The 21,288-nt window shown below is 45.8% G+C and overlaps 1 long non-coding RNA gene across 1 annotated transcript; it reads right to left on the reverse strand.

Moving 5' to 3' along the window:
* Positions 1-1,253: 1,253 nt before the first annotated feature.
* LOC121101847 lies at positions 1,254-18,142 on the reverse strand. The gene is made up of 3 exons (XR_005833857.1): positions 18,032-18,142; positions 5,240-5,457; positions 1,254-1,581 (listed from the first exon to the last, which is right to left on the reverse strand). It is a non-coding gene; the product is annotated as an uncharacterized LOC121101847 (long non-coding RNA).
* Between the last annotated feature and the right edge of the window lie 3,146 nt (positions 18,143-21,288).

Below are 21,288 nucleotides of genomic sequence, written 5' to 3' on the forward strand. Positions count from 1 at the left end.
ATTTAAGGTATTCAGTGTTTAGAGGACACCGCGATAGATGATGGTAAGCCATCTGGGTTGGTGGCAAATCTGGCTGGCATTTTTATTCTCTTTGCCTTGAAATTATACATGAATTGAGAAAGAATTGAAATATCTTTAATACTAAGTCCACAACCATGAATGTGGTTTACGTTTCTATTTATTCAATCTATATTTTAATTAAATTTTAATATTTTTTCCATAAAAATGTCTTGTGCATTCACTGTAAGATTGATTCCCAGACACATTACAGTTTGGCTATTACTGTGAATGATTCTTATTTTCTAGTTGGTTATTGCTAGAATAGAAAACACTACTGACTTTTGTAAGTTGATCTCGACTTAAAGCAAACTTGTTAAACTCTCACTAGTTTTACTGTTTTTGTAAATGCTGTTGCATTTCTATGCAGATGATCATATTGTCAGTAACAAACGACTATTTAGTATCTTCCAATCCAATGTTTGTATATGCGTTATCAATTGGAACAAATAAATTATCTCAAATTTAGCAGCTTAGAACAAACAGACGTTTATTAGCACACTATCTCTTAGGACGGGACTCCAGGAATCTGACTTAGTGTCAGAAATTTCTCAGTGTGACTTCACCTTATTCTATTTATTAGAAGCAGCTCACTAAATCCAGCCCAAACTCAAGAGCAGAGAAATTAGGGCCCACTTTTTGAGGATTTATGGCAATTTTTAAACCACCACATTTTACAATCTGCTTTCTTCTTGTCTTCTACTTGGAAATTGTTGTTGGTGAGGACATCTGATGAAAGGTTAAGTACGGCAGGGATCACGAGAACTTTGTTTTGTTCCAGACCTTAAAGGAACTGAGCATTTTGAGGGCTTCTCCTTCAACAACCATGTTGCCCTCAGTCTTCTGGGAAAAGTCTGCATCAGATTAGAGCAGTTCCCCTTCCACTGGCTCCTGAGAATATTATTTTATCATAAGTAAATATGAAACTTTATGAAATACTTTTGCATTCAGAGGTTTCTTCCTCTTCTCTATTCTTTTTTTGTTTTCTCTTTTAAGATAGGTTGGCTGATACTACACCATGGTTGCATTCCTGAGATCAACCTCATGGGGATTTGTTTTCCAGTACATTATTAGATTCATATAGAAAGTGATTTATATAGGATTTTGCCACCTGCATTCATAGGTTAAACAGGCCTGTACTTTCTTTCTTATGCTGTCCATACTGGTTCTAGAATCCATTTTTTTTTCTTTTTTTGTTTTTGTTTTTTTAATAAGCCTCCTAAAATGAGTTGGTCAGCTTTTTCCCCTTTCCCTTCTCTTCAACTTAGAAGTTTTACAGCATGTCCCTGTTGGAGGGTAGCTTTCCTTTCCTTTCCACACTCCATCTACTTACACCTGGTTTGGTTTACTTGCTCCTCTAGCCCCTGACTTGCTGCTTCATCTCCAGCTCGCAGTCTGCGCCTTCGTTGCTGGCCCCGTGGTGCTTGCCCATCAGGGAGCCACAGTTGACACTGCGTGGCTCAGCTGTGTGATGCACAGTAGCTACTTTATTTTTCAGAACCGTCTCAGGCTTCCTCACGAACACTTCATGGACAACAATAGAGGTGGAGAAGGGCATTAGAGGCGTATAGGTGGTGGTATTAAAGTTTGCCAAATATAAAAAGTTTCAGAGTAGCTTATAGATTAATACAATCTCATTTTGAAGGAATATCCTTCTCTCTCCTTCTTAGGTTCCAAGATGACTTACGGGGTTCAAAGGAAACTTAACTGTATGCATGGCGACGAGGGGAAGGGAAGGCAGCCGCTTACCGTCATGCACCTTGAGCTGACAGGGCGCAGAGCTGAGGAGCCATCGAAGAACCAGAGAAGAGCCCGCACACCTGCACTTAAACCAGTCAGGTCCTTGAGTCACTACACAACACACCCAGATGCCTTCTTGGGGACGTGGGCATGGGATTGGGGAACTTTTGAAAAGAAGACAAATGGCCCTGATAGGAAGGGTGGACACTGACTTTGACTGAATATTCACCCAAAAGACAATGAACTAAAGCTGAATGAAACTTGTAACCTGAGAGACACTGACCTTGCTTTAATTAAGAGGTGATTTGTTTCCCTTTCCTTCCTACCCAGTCAAATGCAGCTTGAAAGCAAGATCAGTTACAGAAACAAAGAATGGTCCAATCTTTACACCTTTAAGTGTACTGGATACAAAATCGGACCCTACTATATTTAGCCTAACAGACTTTGGCTTCCTTATCTTGGAACCTCATCCATTGGCAGGCCTCATGTCCCCTGGTCTCCCCCAATCCCAGCCCCTTCCTGGTTCTGCCCCAGACAAGTGGGTTTTAGGTAGAAGGCTGCAGTCTAGTTTTGGCTATACTGCTGGCTAGCTGTGTGGCCATTCTGTCTCTGAATTTTCTAATCCATAAAATGAGAAGGCTAACAGGAACCTTAGAGTCTTGCCAACTTTATGAATCCCCCCCCCCCAATCTTGCCCCCATGCCAGCACGTCTTCTCACCAGGGTGTATTTAAACTGGACGGACAGGCAGGCTTTCCTAATCAATTATTCCATTTAATTTGCTCCCTTCGTTGATTTCTCTGCCGATCTGACTTTGGAGCAGGTCACGCTGAGTGTGTGCAGAGTGACAACAGTGGTCAGCGTCTGCTTAGAGCCTGTGCTGCTCCTTAGGGCACTCTGCTCCTCTCACCTGACTCTCTTCCCCACCTCTTTGTGAAAAATCCTACTGGCATCTCATACCCTTCAAGCTCTACATCAGACAGCCCGTGTGCCTCTAAATGCAAGCTTTCAAAATCAAAAGCACCAAAGCAGAGAGTCTGTTTGGATCAGGAAGGCAATAGGGCACTTTTCTGATAACACTGTTTCCCCAGCAAAACATAAATCTGGACAAATGAATCTACAGAACCACGGTGCCGGGTGAATTCCTCTTTTCTTTTTTTGGTGCCTGGTAGGGTTATTTCCCATCTTCCGAAGCCAGAGCCCTAATGAGCTCCAGGGGGACAGAAGTCTGTCAATCACAAGGTACTTTTCAAGTAGAGTCATCTCTGCCCCATCAGAGAACCACAAGGCATGAAATAATTAGAAAGCCCAAAGTAACTGCTCTGTTTTACAAGAGCAAAATCCGTACGTGGATCATTTACATAAACTTGTCACTTCCCATTACAGTTCTAATGTAGGCTGGGTAATAATCACGGGCGTGCTGGGGGAGGGGAGGTCAAGGTAGGCTGCGCCGGCCACATTGGAAGCGCAAGGGACGCATGTGCTGTGCCTTCCGCCGCCCCCACCTTTGTGGACTCCTGAATCCATGTAAAGTATCTTTTCTTTTCCATTAAATAAGAACTATTCGCGCTGCTATGGCAGCAGACCCTGTGCTTAAGAGAAGAAAAAAAGCTTTTGCATCAAGCTATTGTTAGGGGAGAATTCACTTTGAGGAGCATTTCAAAGCTGATCCGATTGGGGAAAGAATCATGTTAAATATTTGCTATGAAATATTTATAAGAAGAGCACAAGAGCAATTGACAAAGTTGCCTGGGAAAATAAGCATTTCTCCTCATTTGGAAGTTTTAGATTGGGGGTTTAAATGCTCTAGAGGGAATTTATGTAAGTGCAAATACATGTGTGATGTGTGTTCACACACGTGCGCGGGCACACACACACACACACACACGCACCCTCACACACATGGTCGAATGGGTTGATAGGATTTAGGTCAATCTGCATCTGAATGCAGTTTCCCAAATACAGCAGCAATAAGAGGTCACTGAGGACTGTCTTGATAATTGTGTTTGAAGAATCACTGTACTCATGCCAACAGAGCAATACCCCGGACTTAGCCAGGCAGCCAGGAGACGTAGCAGGCCGCCAGCTCACAGGTGCTTCCCTCACATCCACGCCCCGGCAGAGGGGCTCTTGGGGGGGAGAGATTGCACCGGAAGCCTGCCCTTTATTCCGTCAGCAGAATGCTAACGATGCCCAAGTCTATGCTGTGTACAAGGAGAGAGATGATTTGTTGGAAGCCAGAATATATGCTCTTAGGGGACAGTACGTCCGTCTGCGTGGCTGGTGGATTTTTCCAAAATAGTTAGCACCCAAACCCTGCCCACCTGAACATACAATTATGTAATAAAAAGCGATGAATGATGTATTGACTTACACAGCTAAAACAAGCTCTGCGTCAACTGTGGATACTTTCAATATCTGTGGGGTTCTTCTCTCCATTGGGAAGAGAGAAATGAAAATATTCGGTCTTGTTCAGTGTGTCCAATAAATAAATCACGTATTTAACACTTAGCGCTTACCACCCGAGCTTTGCCATCATCTTATGTGGCCTTTTATATGACTAAGAAACCAGCGTAGGGTAATAGGACTAGTGTAAGTACCTGAACAGCTAACTAGGGGATATATATACACTGTTACTGATGATTATTTTAACCTTCGCGTTCTATAGCGAGTTTTACCGTAGGCCAATTTTATCAATCAACAAACATATCACAGGATTCTGGCCAAAAGAGCAAGTGCTCTGAACCGACCAGCTGTAATAATCTCCACAGTATCTGACTTTGTCGGAGAGGGCCAGGATTACCTAGTGGCGAGGCGGGCAGAGGGAAGATGCACGGGCATGGTAGGGGTCTGAACCACAGCCAGCCTGTTTCTTATCTGGGAGATCACCGAGTGGGAAAGCATTGTGGATGGATTTAAATCAGCTTTTTTCTCCATCCCCCCTCCCTTGCACACAACAAAAGTCTAAATCCCTTTTCAGTCCAGATTGCTCCATTTCCCTGCATGGGCCAGGCAGACTGGAAACGTGTTTGTCATTCAGCTTTTCTCCCGGCTAATCAGGAGACACTGGGGTGGTGGGATTTCTGCCTTACATCTATGGAGCCTGCCTCTAAAAGCAGCCACGCAGAGGCCGCTGGGCCCGCTCGAGAGCTGGGCTGCCTGTCATCTCTGCAGACACATATAAAAATATTGTTAACCACGAGCCTAAGCAGAGGGTTTAACAGGGATTTGAATCTAAAATGTGATACTCCACATAGACCAACTTGATTTGGTCCAACAGAGCCGAACCCCTTATTCTGTTCTAACAGAGTGTGTCACATAATGGGGAGATTTTGATGGGATTTATGACGTCTCTGTTTCAGTCCCGCTGCTGAATACGTCTACACTGTGAATGAATGTTGCTGCTTCCAGGCTATCCTGAGGAAAGGCTCCCGCCAACCTACCTCCCAAGTCAAGGTCTTGTTGACAGGACAGCTTTCAAGTTCACCAAGGTGTTGTCCCGAGCCTGCAGTGGGAGCTGGGCCAGGCAGGTGTGCAGGGGGATGGGTCCACGCAGAGCCTCAGCTAGTGTCAGAGGTCTCTTGGTACACGGCGATTCCCACACCTCCTCTACTGGGAACTTCAAGGGACTTTGAGCCTGAAAATTCTGAAGAATACCTATCTGCAAAGACAGTGGATACCAACCATGAGGAGGAAGTATACAGTGGTGGTAAGAGCCCAAGAGGGCTTGCTTTCACTCTTGGCTTCTCCACTCACCATGGGACCTTGTACTCTCTATAGTTCGGTATTCTCATCTAGAAAACGGAAATAACCATAGAATCTTCTCCCTGGAGTTGTTGCAAGGAGTATAGGAGATAGTGCATGTTAAGCACTCCATCTAGCCCATAATAAATGCCTAATCTATAATGTTGTCAGCTGCTGCTCACAGGTCCATGGCAGTTAAGGATGGCTTGGGACCTTACCTCCACCGCATGCTGGCTTAGCCTTAGCTGTTGCTGTCTGGAAAAGCAATGACCAACATTCCCTGTTGAAAACATTAATGACACAATGACATCCAGCCATATCCACCCATCAAGAGACAACTTGACAAAGTCCTCTATTTCAGACATAAGCAAAATCTAGAAAATAATATAATGAACACGCATGGATGCCCCACAGAGCTTGACGCATTTTAATATTTTGCCGTAGTTACTCAGATCCTTTTGTAAGCAATGAGACATTAAAGATTTGGTTGAGTTACCCATTCTTGAGCCCATTCTTCTTCCTGCCTTCCCACCTCTGCTCCACCACAAGCTCTATCTTGAATTTGAGTTTAATTATTTCCAGACACATTTTAAAATTTATATAAGCTATAACAATAGCTACATATATCCATAAATGATACTGTGTCTTGTTTTGTACATGTCGGTTTTTATTTAAATGGCACATTGAACACATAAATCTACCACTGACTTTTTTGTTCAAAATTACTTTTTTGTATTTATTCATGCTTATCTATTTCTATAAATCAAAATGGATAGATTTTTACTGCAGTATAGGCTTCCTTGCATCAGATTTATTTATTTTTTCATTCTCTTGCTGGTGGACATTTAGGCTACTTCCAGTTTTCCCTTTTTAAGGATTCCACAATGAGCACACATCGGAAAATGTTCTTGCGTGTCTATGTGAGTGCTCGTCCATGGTGTAGATTTAGGAGTAGAATTACTAGGTCCTTAGAGCTGTACATCTTCCTCTTCATTAGATATCACCAAATTGCTTTTAAGACTATCAGAAAATGAGGGTGTGCAGGGCATTTAAATAGAAGGGAATATATTAAATAGTGTTTACTAGCCCCACTTTCTTTGAGTTTCCAGGAACTGATTTAGGAGGTGATATTGCCGCTCTCTTATCAGTAGCTATGGAGTGCAAGCTGTTTTTTTTTCTTCCCAGGTCTAATTAACCCCTCTGTACCGTGGCTCTGGTATAGCCATTGTTGATAATAGAATGTGCCTGGAGAAAACCAGACACTCAACGTGGGTCAAAAGGTTAGGAAACAAATAGTCTCCTGGAGTCCTTAAATACTCTTCTTCCTGAGAAGCCCCACTAAAACAAAGCTCCTAAAAATAAAGCAACCAAACTGAAAAGGGTTCATTAAAGAGTCTCAGGTCTCTAGACGAGCGCTCCATTTACAACAGGGCACAAATACAGAGGCCAATGGGGGAGACAGGAGTGGACGGACAACACAGCATCCTGGACATGATTTTAGCCACAATCATGGCAGAGCTTATAACTGTGCTGTAGGGGATAACATTGTCCAGAAACCTGGTGGGTTAGTTAAGATTTAAAAGATGGTCGAACTGTAAATCAAATACCAGTCCAGAAATGATTTTGTATAATTACACTAGCAAGGAAGGAAACGATTTTATTTTAGTTCTCTGTTAAGTTATCATGGGAATAGAAAATGAAGAAGAAGAAAGAGATATGGACCATTTGTTCCCAATGCTTGTGGGAGGGCGCACACCCCCGGTGTGGGCGGTAAACTGGGGGTGTGCATGTGGACGCCACAATGCCAAAGCCAAAGAATCCGATTTTCGCAGTACTTGCTATTTTAAATCACAAGTGCCATTACTTCCCTTCATTATTATGCCTAATTGTAAGTTGACTGTACTAGGAAATGAACTATAGTTAATTTGACTGTCAACTAGTGACCAAACTGAAGCTGGAAAGGGCAGATTTCTGGCATTAATTAGAGACTTCTGTTTGGCTTTTAGATTCTTATCTATTTGACCTTGTGCCTTCTATACTCTGGCTGGAGGTTTTCTGGGTCAAATGAGGGCTCTGAGTCACTGGACTCAGCACTCCACCATAGTTTGCTTTCCCGGCAAAAAAGGAACCAGCATCACAAGCAAGGATAATGCAGAGATTCCTCGCTCTGCCCTCCGGTTTTCTCAGACAGATCCTGAATGGGAAGGAGACTTCTCATTTCTTTCTCTCCCCACTAGAAAACATCCCTCAGTTTAAAGAGGTTTTTAGGAAATATGGCCAGAACTTGAACTCACACCCGGGGTGCAAAACTCCTATTTTGAACCGCGGTGCTATCCTCTCGCATCAATAGCCGAAGCTCAGTACTGTTACGTGCTAAAGGCATGTGCGTTATTTTTATCAATCCTTACGACTATTTTACGATTTAGATACTAGTATTATACGAATACCCCAAAATGCAGCGACTCAAACAGGATAGAAGTCTCCCTCACAAATCCCGTAAACACATGTTTCTGTTCCATGTAGTCCTCTAGGGACCCAGGACGGTGGGACGGCGCCTCGTGATTGTTCGAGTTGTTACCATTTGTAGCAGGAGGAGGGGGGAAGAATGCCCGGAGGAGGCAGGCTCCCTCAGCAGCCCTGTGTCCTGACCTAGAAGGGACCCACCTGATTTTCGTTCGTATTCCATTAAAGATAACTTAGTCACGGCCACACCTGGTTACAAGGGAAACAAGGAAGCGTAGTCCAGCCGGCAGTCGTGTTCTCCCCTCTTCCTCCAGTACCGTGGGAAAAGAGGAGAAACGATTCCAGCCCTGACAATAGTATTTTATTTACAGATGTTCAGGTTTCTTTGAAGTCCTAATGAAACTAAACCCATAAGGCTCCTGGGCAACTTGCAGTCTCTACCAGTTACCATCTGCATATTACTAGCGAGGCGAGTTAGATTTAGCAAGTTTCGGTCACTAGCCCGATGTCCCGTTCTTACTGAGTAGAGGCAATGGGATTCCCGCCCAGGCAGTTTGAGGCTAAAAGTTGAACGTTAAGTACCATCCTTGCTGATGGCTATCCTGAAGAATTAATCCCTAGCAAGTCGCTTTTCTTTAAGTGATTATGTGTTGTGGGGCTTCTACTTGCTTCTGCCGGAAGAGCGAGGTGATCAGGAGTTTTTCATTAAGGGAATAGTGGGGATGAGTCCTGCAGTTCCCTTTGGGTGAGTTCAGGAGGCTGAAAGCCTACAGAGTGATTATCCTGCCCTTGGAAGTGAGGTTTCTGTGGTACAGGTAAAAACCTCTGGATTTTTGTGGTTAGAGGATATTAAGTGACAAAGAAAAGTATTACTCTAAGTCATCTCTAATTAGGTGCTTTGGTTTAACACACCCAGTCAAGGATATCTTGAGCCGAAGCTTTAAAAGAAATGCTACCTCTTTAAGTATAAATCACCATTAATGCTTGGATGAAAGTTGTTCTGAACTCGTGGGACCATCGTCCATCGTCTCAACAATGGCGCCCCTAGCATGACATGCAAGGAGTTATTTTATCTACATTTAAATTCAGAGGGCTTGGGGGGAGGGGAAGTTTAAGTATTGCTGAGAGAGAAGGAAAAAATTTACATGGAAGGTAGGCGTTCATTTTATTTAAATAAACGAATGCTGTTGATTTTGATTAATTTTGACTGTTAAAATGAATGCCACAAAAATGCATGCTTGTTTGTGTAACTCAACATACATGTGACCAAAACAACTAATCACCCTCATGAATTCGATGAGGGACTGTTCTCAAAATAACACAGTAATCTGTGTGAACTCTTGGGCAAGTTACTTAATCCCTCTAAACACCTTCATCGGTGAAGTGGGGATATAAATATTTTTTACTTTCCGATTTCGTTGTGAGGATTGAATGTGAGCATTCACGTAACAACGTCAGCGTAGGACATGGTGAGTGCTGAGTAAGTATTAGGGATTATGACCGCTCTACGCAGTTCATGTCCCTAGCTGCTGGGGTGGGGTGTGGGTAACTATTTCTGGAAGATGATGTAAACATAGTCCTGTGGAGGGAGGCCTGTCCTTCATTCTAAGTGTTAACCCAGAACTTTGCTAATGCCGGCTCTCAAAATCTTGTGATGAACTAAAGATTTCAGTTCAAGTCCTTTTTAATCTTCCCAGGCAGAAGGAATCCCTCTCCTCTCTGTGACGCCTTTTCTTTTTGTTCTTCCTGCTGTCCTTGCGCTGAGCACCCTGTGTCACAGGGATTTGCTCGCCTGTTCAGGCTCTTTGCAAACCTCATTGCTGATCAGGTGAGACAGGAAACCCTCTAGGTCAGGGGCTGTGTTTTCTGGGGCCTGGCATGGTGCCGGGCAGAAGGCAGGGGCTCCGTACATGTTTCTTTAATGAGTGGCTAAAGGGCCAGGTGGAGGCTGCTGGCGCTTGAGAAGAGGAGTCTGGAAATACACGGGGTTTTTATCTTTCTGGTTTGCCGTTCATCAAGCCATGTCACAGTCAGTTTCCTCATTGGAGAAATACTCCTTCCACTGCGCTTCCCTTGCAGAAATGCTGCGATAATTAGTGAGGCTCCTTGGAAAGGAGCGATATTCTCTCTCCCTTTGAAGTTTGGTTTTACAAGGAGATCTTTATATACAAGGCTGTAAAAATTCTGTTCTCCTTCCTGCCCTTTTCTTCCTCAAACCCACAGGTCCAGAAGAGATTATCTGCCTATGAAACTTCCATTTCCTAAATGCCAGCCTCCCTGGAGTCCTACCTGTAGTGTATCGGGCCGGTCGATCCCAGCCCTCAGGGCTTCCCTTCTCCCAACACACTTTGTGAGCATGCAGAGTGGACAACCCTAACAGCTTGAGGGTTGTCAGCAAACCGACCCGGGGGAGCACTGGTTATTCACAGATGCTCCTCACCTTCCCTAGTCTTTCCAAAGTTGTCTGCTTCCTCACTGCACAATGACTCGGGCGCCATGCTCTGCGCCAGGTGCTGGGCCTTCTGTGGTGGCCTGATCCAGGGCACATGCAAGGGAGTCACTGTATCACAAGAGAGTGTCATAAGTCAAATAGAAAGAGGTATGGACAGAATATGTGCAGGTCAAGAGGTAGCCCAGGGACAGCATGGACTGCAGGGCATGGTTGAGCGGATGGGGAGCCGAGTCAGAGAAGGAGATGGTGCCTGGGTCCGGTGGGAGGGATGAAGAGGAAGAACTAGCTTTCTGAAGGGGACTCAACTTCAACGAGCCTCTATTTCCCTTCCCTGTAAAATAGGTATGATAGTGACCTGGGGCTTGATAAAATAGACCATTAAACGTTTTTGTAAATTATAAACTGCTTTATAAATATTGATTATTACTTGTATCTTCCAATTGTCTTCTGTATGGTAAACAGTGAGGATGTGGTGTGTAAGACCCACAAGGGCTGACGTAAGCATTGCCACCATTTTACTCTTGCCCTGGCTGTGTTTATAGAGCCCTCCCCACAGTGAGGACAAGTTGTTCTGGTGGGGGGCTCTCAGAAGGTTGGGGACCAGGAACTCGTGGTACTGTCTTTTCCGGGGTGGGGGGCAGAAATTACCCAGGGGAGTTTACAGAGGAATTCTAACAGGCATGCAAACGGAATAATGCACTAGGCTTTAGGTGACTTCTAGTATTTGTAACCTAATCTGGGGAGCAGTAGGATGCTTTTCCGCACACTTGGGCATGACCCCATCTGAGTTGAACTTCCATAAACTGTGTCATCTCTAAAATCATAAATTCAAGGATGTCACTCACTCCCACTCAGCACAATCAACGTATCTTCAATTTACTGAAACATCTAGCCCCTTGACCCTTACGTGTCCTCCAGTCCCTCTCTGATTTTACTTTTTTCCATTATCCCGTAATCACTGTCTTGTCGATAGTCTCAACGGTTTGCCCCTTGCCTTTTCAAAGAACTTGCCTCTCCACAACCCAGCCTAAACCTGTCCCAGCTGTCTGCTTAAACCCAGTCTTTTGAGTGTTGCTAGAGAAACGCGTACAACCGTGAGATCGACGCTGCTACAAATTCAGGGTTTCCAACCCCGGCGGCTGCCTGATGTTCTCCTAGAACAGAACAATATTTAAAAATATTGGTGGATGTATTTTTCCTTCCCGGTAATTCCCGCTGCCACCCATGGAAGCCAAGGCATCCCTTGCTGCAGGGGGAAGGCAGTAGTAACCAGCTGTAACAAAGGAGTCAGTGTTGAGCTCCTCTGAAATAGGCTCTCGAAGCTCATTTCAGGGAAAATAGACGTGAAAGCCAAGATTTTCATTTGAAAGAGCAGGCTTTGTTGAGAGAAGAGAGGATTTGTGGGCTCCAAGGAAACAAAACAGAGAAGTAGAGCACGGTTGGTAGAGATAACCATAGAGTAAGGAGGACGGATGATGCACTCTGATGTGTGGTGGTTTCCTGTCATACCAGAGGGCAAAGAGACAAAGCAAAACAAAGCAAAACAGAAACCCATTCTGGGCTGTGGGGTGTGACCTGGTGAGAGAGACAGAGGAACCCCAGGGAGCTGAGAGAGGAGTATGGATTGAAACCCAAGTGAGGGAGTGTGGAGGCTGAGCGAGGAAGAATGGAGATTTCCCAGGGGAGAGTTGGGAATCCTCAAGTTGAAAGAATTTGTGTCATCTGTCTCAACTGGGGCTCGGAGAGGAGACTTCCTGGTCTGGACTGGAGAGGAGCGGTCCTGGGAGTGTGAAGTGGTCACAGCCAAGAAAAGATGCCATGTTTAAGTAGAGGGAAGCCCTGATGTAGACGGGGTCCCCCTTGTTCCCTCCACATGCAGGGAAGGTACCCAGATGCCCCCATTGGAAAGATGAAGGGCAGAGGGAACCTGGAGTCAGGATGCGAAGGCCATTCTTTCCCAGCTGCTCTCGAGTCCCTGCGGGGACACCTCCTCTGCTCGGTGCTTGAATGCCCATGTTTTCTCCAGAACCCCCCCACCCTTTCGGCCCTGCACTTGGCTATGGTTGACACAGTCAATCTCAAATTGGTGTCTCTGAGTCGAGAGAACAGACTCTGCTTCATAGTTTTATCCCCTCAGCCCGACTCATAATTGAGTCTCAGAATCTGTTTCTCAGTTGAATGAATTAACTTTAGTGGGTTCCGCACTGAAAGGAAATCTTTGCCACTTTAAAATAATATAGCGTCTTGTTATCTTTGGCTTGCAAATCTTCACGAGATACTTCTGCCTGGAAGTATCTCAGTACCTTTTGCTGAGAGGTTATTGTCCCATACAATATTACATTTCATATTTTAGACATTAATTATTGTACTTGCCATTGGGCAGAGGAAATTTAAGAATAAATAACATATATTTTTGGAGTAATATGATGTAACTCAAAAGTCAATTAGCTCAAAGCTGCCACCCTTGAGATAGGTTTCCAGCCCTTCCTCAAAGTGTCCGTAGGGTATTTGTGGAAATCCCTCAGGGGTGCCTTACTGAGCCCACAAGTCAGGCTGTCAGCTGCGGCCTCCTCATGATGTCCACTCCACCCTTCTCTGCCTTTGGCTCCAAAATGTCCATGTCTACTGGCCATGAAGCCATTTTGAAGTGCTCGGTCTGCCACCGCCCCTGGTGAGAATAGCAATGCTCAGACTTCCCGTATTTGGGATCTCACAGCAGTGCTAGATCCTGTGCAGAGGCAGACAGAACAGATTCCTCCATAGTCCGGGGCCCCATGTGATCACTGGGCTCCTGAGCCCATGGCCTCACACTTTCGTAAGCTTCTGGTTCTCTCCTTTTGTGAAAAAAACACTCCAGGGAAAAGGTCAGGAAACAAATACTACACCATCCCTTTCACACCCCTTCTGGCCAAGCCCTGTCTCTTTCCAGTTACCAAACAACAACAGCCACCATGAAACTCCAGAGTGTAATAACAGGAGCAAAGATGAGTTTACTGGGGCGGGGAGGGGAGGAACAAAGGAGAGAGCACTAGTGGAGTTGAGGGCCCGGGCCTTCCAACCCCAAATGCTCGGTTTCAAAATCCTTTGCATACGCTGAGGGGGCGGGGGAGGGAACAGGAGTCCAAAGAGTCCAAAGAAGCAGGGAAACAGCACCTTGACGGATCCCAGGGCCCCACTGCTCCACACAGCGTGCCATGCCATCGGAGGGACTCCCAGGGCGCTGAGTCCCTGAACTCCGTTTCCACTGCTCCCTGCACCCTGTTCTCCATCGCCCTGGAGATTTCTGCCACTGCCGGCTTCACCATCTATTCTCCCGTTGCACTTTGCCGTGTGCTTGGGACGTAACACATTTCATTCGTCTGCAACGTAGAGACTTGGCTGTGTCTGCCCCCACGCCTGCCTATTCCTTTTGCTCCAGAGGGCGTCTGCCAGCAGGGCCCAAAGCCCAACCACCCCCCACCTGCGCAGCCCCCTGCAAGTCTCCTGATCTTGTACTGGGGTCCAGTAACTCCCAGTCTTGTTTGATTGATTGATTGAATGATTCCTTGAGGTTATAGTTTTAAAATCTGATGTTTAAAGGAAAATGGCGTGCTGGAGCTGGTTGGTGGTGACGGCCGGCAGCCCCGAACCGAACGCTTACAAACAGTTGCAATAGTACAAGGAAAAAAGGAAAATGGCAAATGATGAAAATAAGTTGATTCTTTCAATTCAGGATGTTTAAGATGAAAATGGTAAACATTTATATCATTTCAAAGAGGTTTTTTTGGTAACTGCATGTGGAATAAGAAGAGAGAAATAGAACCTAGGAAGAGAAATAAGAAAGTATTTGTAAAATCCTTCCGAATTAATAGATGAACTGGGACAGATGTATGTCGAGGCCTTTGGCAGGGTCCGGTTGGCTTTGCATAGACGGCGTTGACTTTTATTGCTATGTATTTAAGCATTTCTTCCCTTGGTGGAGGCCTAGTGCCTGTCAAGAGAGAGAAAAGTTATAGAAACAAAACAAGGCTTTGTACATCATTCACAACGGCTGATTTGTTTTTGAAGGAATGTCAAGGAAATGAGGAATCTTAAAACTGTGTTTTATATAGTATTTAGCTAAGCTTCCTCCTATCGTTAAATCCCACTTTCAGCAAATGCATACATAATTCTTATTAATGTTGATGAATCTACGAGAAAAGGAGAATTTCAGGTCATTTAGAAAAATCACAGGATCCACATGATTCTCAGCTTATTCAAAGGCCTGTTTCCAGTGGCCAACTACAAATTCTTCATTTACCACAAACCCCAAAATGTGGGAAGAAGATAGCTGAGTCAACAGGAAATAAAGGAGACAGCTCTCCAGCTCTGTGTAGAGAATTCAAATGCTACTGTTCTCACACACAGACATAGCCAAGCCCTTGCTCTTAGGAGCTGGAGACCGCCTAGCTTCTTACCAGCTCGAGTAGCACATAGACACTTTGGGTCATATTAAAGACGTTTATTTGCAGGGAATATAGAGCCTGAAATACCCCTCTAGCATACCATGTGCACCGACCACTTTGAATTGGGCACAACACTGATGTGTCCTTCGGGTTCTCCGTACGCATGAATTCCAATGGAAGAAACGATAATCTCACCTCCCCAACAAACAGCCTCGTGTTGACGCCCTACCGGAGGCACTGAAGGCCCTTAATCAGCTCGCCTAGGATTCTCTGGTCTCTGGCAAGGGTTACAGAATTATTCGTCTTTACAGATCCAGACATCAGACCACAGAGGTTAAATGATTTACCCAAGGTCAGCAAAATCTGCACCTCCCAGGGCAAAGCAGAGTTGTTACAGTGTTTCAAGAGGTCCACCACCATGTTTATGTTGGTCTGGTTCCCCTTCCCATGAAGGAATTCTGTTCCCAACCTTGGAAGTTAAATTCTGATAATGCACTTGTCCGAGTCCCACTCCTCTTACTGAAATCCTGCTTGATAGCATGTCACACACCTTTACAAGAGGACAAAGGCTGCCCACATCCCCACCATCTCTCCCTGGATGTGTCTGGCCTACCTCCTTCATTTCTTTCTTTAGCGTAATTTTTAAAACTGTTGCACCCTTTCACTAACCTAATATAAATGATAATACCTCACCAGCAACGTGTCTGACAGTATCATCCTGAAGCAGAGTGACTGCAGGAGAGGAAGAAGCATTAGGCAAGGGGAATGCTCAAGACGGATGACATCCATGCTACGTGTCATTGTAGTCATGTTCTGAATTGTGAAATGTGGACGAAGAAGAAAATCCTAGCACGTAACCCACCACCATGCATGTTAAGAAAAAGGCACCTTGAACTGAGGTTATCCTGATTGCGTTGAAACCAATTAATAAGGAGAATTCCCTTAGGGACATTTTTCTTCAAACCCACGTATTGAATTATTTAAGGGTGAATACCACCAGAACGGTATTCAGTGATGCAGTGAGATTCTGCTCCTGCAAAAATCTAGTACCTCAAAAGCTTTGGTTAGACGCTGGGTATACGAGGTCTGTCAGACTGTAACGTTCATCTATTCATTTCTCAATTATTTACTTAGCTCCTACAGGATGCAATGTGGGCTTACATGGCTCTTGACATCCCAAAGAGTGATGAATTTTTAAAAATTATTCTACAGGTAATCTAGATCGTCTATCCGACTCCCGTGATCCTTTCAAATATGGGCAAAAAGGACGTATTTCTATGTCTGCTGGGCTGGGGATATCTTCAAGGGTGGAGCAGCATTCTGCCTTAATATCCTAGCTACCATCTCCAAAGGCAAAGAAGATTTATATTAAAACATGTATGTAGTAAATTCCTAGACGTGTCACGTGTTTTTCCTATTACTCCTGGCAACAGACACAAGAGCGAACTGCACCTATGCGAGAATACACCCATGCGCGTGCAGGGCTCTGGCTTAAAAAGGCATAGAGTCCCGATAGGTTCTTTTAAAAGACACAAACCCTTTTAGAACCTTGAGACCTCAATAGTGGAGATAAATATTTTTCCTAATAAGTGCCCAGAAGGAAAATGTTAGGTACTTGACTTTTTTCAGGATCCAAACTCCGTTGCAGGCTGAACTCCTAAAAGTTTCAAAAGTAAGGCAAGCCAAAATGCGCAGGCATCCCACCAATCTCCTATAACTTTTCCACATTATGGGCATTGAGACAGACCAAAAGGGGGCCCAGAAAAAGAGGGATGGAGAGCTGGTAAGGCCAGTGCCAAACTGACTCGATTTTTCTTCCAAGTCTGCGCGATGTGGTTCACCTTGCCACCCTATATTTAAGTAAGTTAAAAGGATAATATACAAATGAAAAAAAGTTGATAATGTTCTGATTTCATACACTTAAACATAGGTGAGGATATTATCTAGACCAAATTAGAGATCGCACGAGATTCGTAAGATGGTGCATGGGGTATTATTCATATTTTATTTAAATATCTTCGTCTATGACCACTAGAAACTTTAAATTTGATATGCTAACCAAAATCAGTAATACCTTGATTTTAAAATGCCAACACTCTATCTATATTATGAAAGCTGAATTCAGAAGTGCCACTGCAATGAGTAGACCACATTTATCAAGTACATGGTTATACAGAAAGAGGTCGTGTAGAAATGCACACATCTCTCTTGATTAGACTAAAAAAGCTTCATCCAATGGCTATGCATGAGCAACCCAGGATCAACGAATTCCTCTGCTAACATTCAGTATTATTAGAAAACTTCCCAGAAAATTAGTCTAGGAACGAGGGAAAAGTCATTTGCAATTGTAAAACCAAGCCAAACCGCGCCCACAGGATATTTGCCCACTGAAGGGGTAACACGCAACCTCTCTGGCGATGTCAGAGTCACCAGTGAAAGTCACTTCCGCCTCTTGGTGTGATTGCAGATGGCATTTGGGGTGGTAGGGAAGGCGAGAGCAGACATGCTGGCCCCTCTGTCTCACCCCGGCTGCGGCCGCCCCTGACGCTAGGGTTTGTGCCTTCGTCAGGGAGGGGTCGCGGGGCAAAGTTTCCTGCCCCACGAGTCTTACCCTAACTATAAACTTCTCCACCGGAAGACTGGAGAGCTGGGCAGAGCAAGGGAAGAAAGCAGGTGCCCTGTATAAGACATGGGACATGTATGTTTGCGACATCTCGATGAACACGCAGAAAACAACTGCACATTGGTCTGAAACGATGTCCCATGTGTCACAACCTCCCTTTATTTCTGTCACATTGCACCATTCAAGAAGTCTCTTCCGCTTAATCGCTCTCTCTCTCTCTCTCTCAAAGGACGCTGGTGTCCTTGAAGGGTGGGAAGAGAAGTCCTCCTTTTCCTGCCACATCCTTCTTTCAAGTGGGGGATGCCAGGCTCAAAGGGCGAGAAGAGCTACGCCCACAGGAGCAGGCTTCAGTACCGGCAGTGTCCACCCCCTGTCCCCTCCCGGTGCACACGCTTTAGGAGGCCCAGGTGAGGAGGAGGCGAGCGTCCCCTGGGACAACAGGACCCCAGGCGCAGCCCCATTGCTCTGCTGCACCTTCGCTTAAGTCCTGTGCCTGGGCTCCTTGGAGGCCAAAGAAAGGGGAGCCCACCTGGAGTATACAGGATGCCGGGTGCGTGGCCCTGGCCTTCCTGGACCGGGCCGGAGCTGGAGCTCGTGCTGTGGAAACATCCAGGCGCCCAGTCATGGCCGAGTCTCTGCCAAATGGGCCCGCCCCCAACCTCCTCGCCTCTCCCCATCTCTGCCTCTCACTGCTCTGTCACCCCTTTGTTCACTTCCTATATTTTCACTCAGATGTGGTTTAGTGTTTTCTTTCCAAGCCATATTTTGCATGGAAGAATGCTTTCAGTGAGCTGAGGCCCTAATTGCCAAATAATGGTTGCCAAAACATGTTATTTTGGCTTCAAGCTGGTTCAGAGCAGGAGGCGTTTTCTCCTCCTGAAAAAAAAATCCTTAGCAGCCCGAGGGCCATTTGCAAACGCACAAACTCCAAGGCCCGTCCTCCCGAGGAAGAGGGTGGCTGGGCCCGGGTCACCTTCTCACTGTGGGCCCCGCCGCACCGGGACGCGCCTGCCAGATAACTGCAAACACAAGCCGCCCAGCAAGCACGGGAATTCCAAATAGAGACAAATCTGGGGCCCCGGGGGGAAGCTGGATGGAACCGATCAGTATGAGATATATCACTGCTAATTAAGTCCTGATCCCCTGGCTCCACTTGAAACAAATCAGGGAGGGATCAAGTTTTGAGAGCAGGTGCTAACTGGTTGCAAAAAGCAAGTCCGTCCCTTCAGGAAAAGGTTTTGCAGGTAGCTCTGCGAGGACACAGCTCGGGGGCCCAAGGCTTTGCTGGGACAATCGGTTACCCAACAGAGCCACGGGCTCCTATTTGTCTTGGGACACTGGGAGCGCGGAAGAACCCTCTCGGCCGCAACAGAGAACTCTTTTCCTGTCCTCTGTGTCCCCCCGGATAGCTGGCTGACTTTCTCCCCAGACGGACAATGGCCTACTTTACAGGCAAGTCCACAGTCTCCTGGAGATGCCAGCAGCAGTTTCTTTTCCCCACAGACAATATGCTGTTCGTTGGGCCTCAGATGCCAGTCCAGAGTGGGCCCCGCACAATCTCCCACCCTGCTCACTCCTTTCCCAGACTGTTTAAGAAAACACATTTCTGAACACAAACGTGTAAATACACTTCACTGCAAATATTTACTCGAAGGAAGTCTGAGAGTTCTGAGTATTGTGTGTGTGAAGAGGGAATACGCTTTGAACGGTAAGGCTCTGGACGAACACCTCCTCTAACACCTATCTTCCTCCGAAACGGCTGGTAGTCTAGAAATTTTGGTTGTAATTCATGGCTCGCGTGGACTGGGCACTTCTGTGTGCCTGGGGCTGTGCCAAGTGTTTCTCTGTGCCTTAGTATCGTCCTGTAATCTTCACAAGCATCTTGTGAGGTCGGTGGGTGGGGCTTGGAGAGGGTGAGTAGCACATGGGGTTAGGAAGGGACCCGGCGGATTTGAATTCCATCAGAGCCTGTGTTTTTCAACACCATACTATCCAGCCTCCCAACTTTGGCTCCGGCACAGAAACAGCAAGATGCATTCCCCACTGCAAGTGCCCACCAAGTACAGTCGATGAATGAGTGAACGAATGAGTCTCGGGTTAGTAAGGAGAAGCCCCAGGTTCACCTTAAAGCAGTAGCTGGAGATATTGTTCTACTAACTACGGCAAGTCTGCGGTCTGGAGCTCTCATATTTGGGGGACAATATTTGTACTGAATAATAATAAAAAAAATCATTCCGAGGGTCTTCCTTTGATCTGCGTGAAGAATGTTCTTAATCCTGACAGCCCTGGACTCCATTTGGCACATTTTGATGAAGCTGCAGGCAGTTGGCTGAAGTTGCTGGCAGTGACTCCGGGAATCATTATCAACATAATTTCCTTTTTCTTATGACATGTAATCCCTTTCCTAGCCTAACACCCCAATCTTCCGACGACTCTTGATATTGGGAGCCTGCTGCTTTGAGTCATGTGTCGAACCTCTGAGCACAGGCTTTCTCTGGAATGCATTCTGTGTTCGCCACACTCTTCATGAGTTTTGTAGCAACAGAGCTGGCTGCTGCTTTGGTGTCTTTGGATCGTGGCACATTGTTCAGCGCCACGCAAAGAACGGTTTGCATTCCTGTTAGCACCTGAACTGACTTGAAGGATGGGGTTAAAGCATGGGTGTTTGTGACACACACTGTGTTGTGAAGGCTTGTGGAAAGAGAAAATGATTTCACGCGGTGGTGCTTGGAGGTACTATGCGCTGAGAGGGGCTGAGCTCCACAGTCAAAGCCCCGAAGTGAGGACGCCAAGAGGAGTTTGGATGGTGGGCTCAGCTCTGATGGGGGCAGGAGGGCCCCGGTCGGCTGGCATTTTCCGAGCGCCCCCGCTGTCCTTTTGCTTCCTCCTCGAGCAGCTGACTAGCGGTTCTCTGGGTCCGTCTCACTGTTGTCCTAATGAAGAAAGAGTACTGTTGGCCTGTGTGTTTTTCGTCAGAAGGTTCAGTTCAAAGAGGTGATGTAAGTAGAGAGTGATTAAGAAGACTCCAGATCTGTATACCCTCACTCCCCTCTAGCCATCATGTTCTGGACTTTGCCAGCTCAGCCTGCTTACCTGTCATGCGACCGTTTTCTTGCTCCCCTGTGTGGGTCTTCGTCCACGCAAACATTTCCCTCAGCTCTGAGAACTGTGACCTTTAAAGTCCGCCCAAGCCATGTAGGAGCGCTGCACATTTCACGAAGCTGATGTAAGATTTGTGTAGAACTTCAGAAAAAAACTGGAGCGGGGCGGGGGGGGGGGCACATTGCATTTTCACAAGAGGCCCATTCAACAACACAGGATATGGCGAAAATAAAACAGGATTGGGTGGGATGCATGTTTGGGTTCTCAGGGGGCCGAAATCAAAGAGGTGTGCAAACTCTTCTGCATAAATCCCTGCCATCCGCTTTGATAAACGAGATTATGGACTTGAAAGGTCGATTATATATTCTTAAGGAGAAATGCCAGGTTCTTGTTAATGTTTGTGCCTGACAGGGTCTTAAAATAGACCGGAGTGAGCTAATCACATTGATGGCCACGTACAGCAGTGGGGTAAGAGCTTGATACAGTTTTATTACCTCCTATGGGCAAATATTTGCCTTGCGAGACACACCTACTCCCCCCAGAACAGTCCATTGTAAACAACTGGCTCCCCTTTCACAAGAGCTGAAATCTTTATGATGTTTGGGAACGCCAGAACCGAAGGGTAAACAGCTTATTTGAATCTTGTCTTTCATCCAGGAATGCTCACCAGTTGATTTCCCCCCT

The sequence above is a fragment of the Ursus maritimus genome, unplaced genomic scaffold (genome assembly GCF_017311325.1).
Source record: "Ursus maritimus isolate PB19 unplaced genomic scaffold, ASM1731132v1 scaffold_11, whole genome shotgun sequence".
In the NCBI taxonomy this organism is placed as follows: domain Eukaryota; kingdom Metazoa; phylum Chordata; class Mammalia; order Carnivora; family Ursidae; genus Ursus; species Ursus maritimus.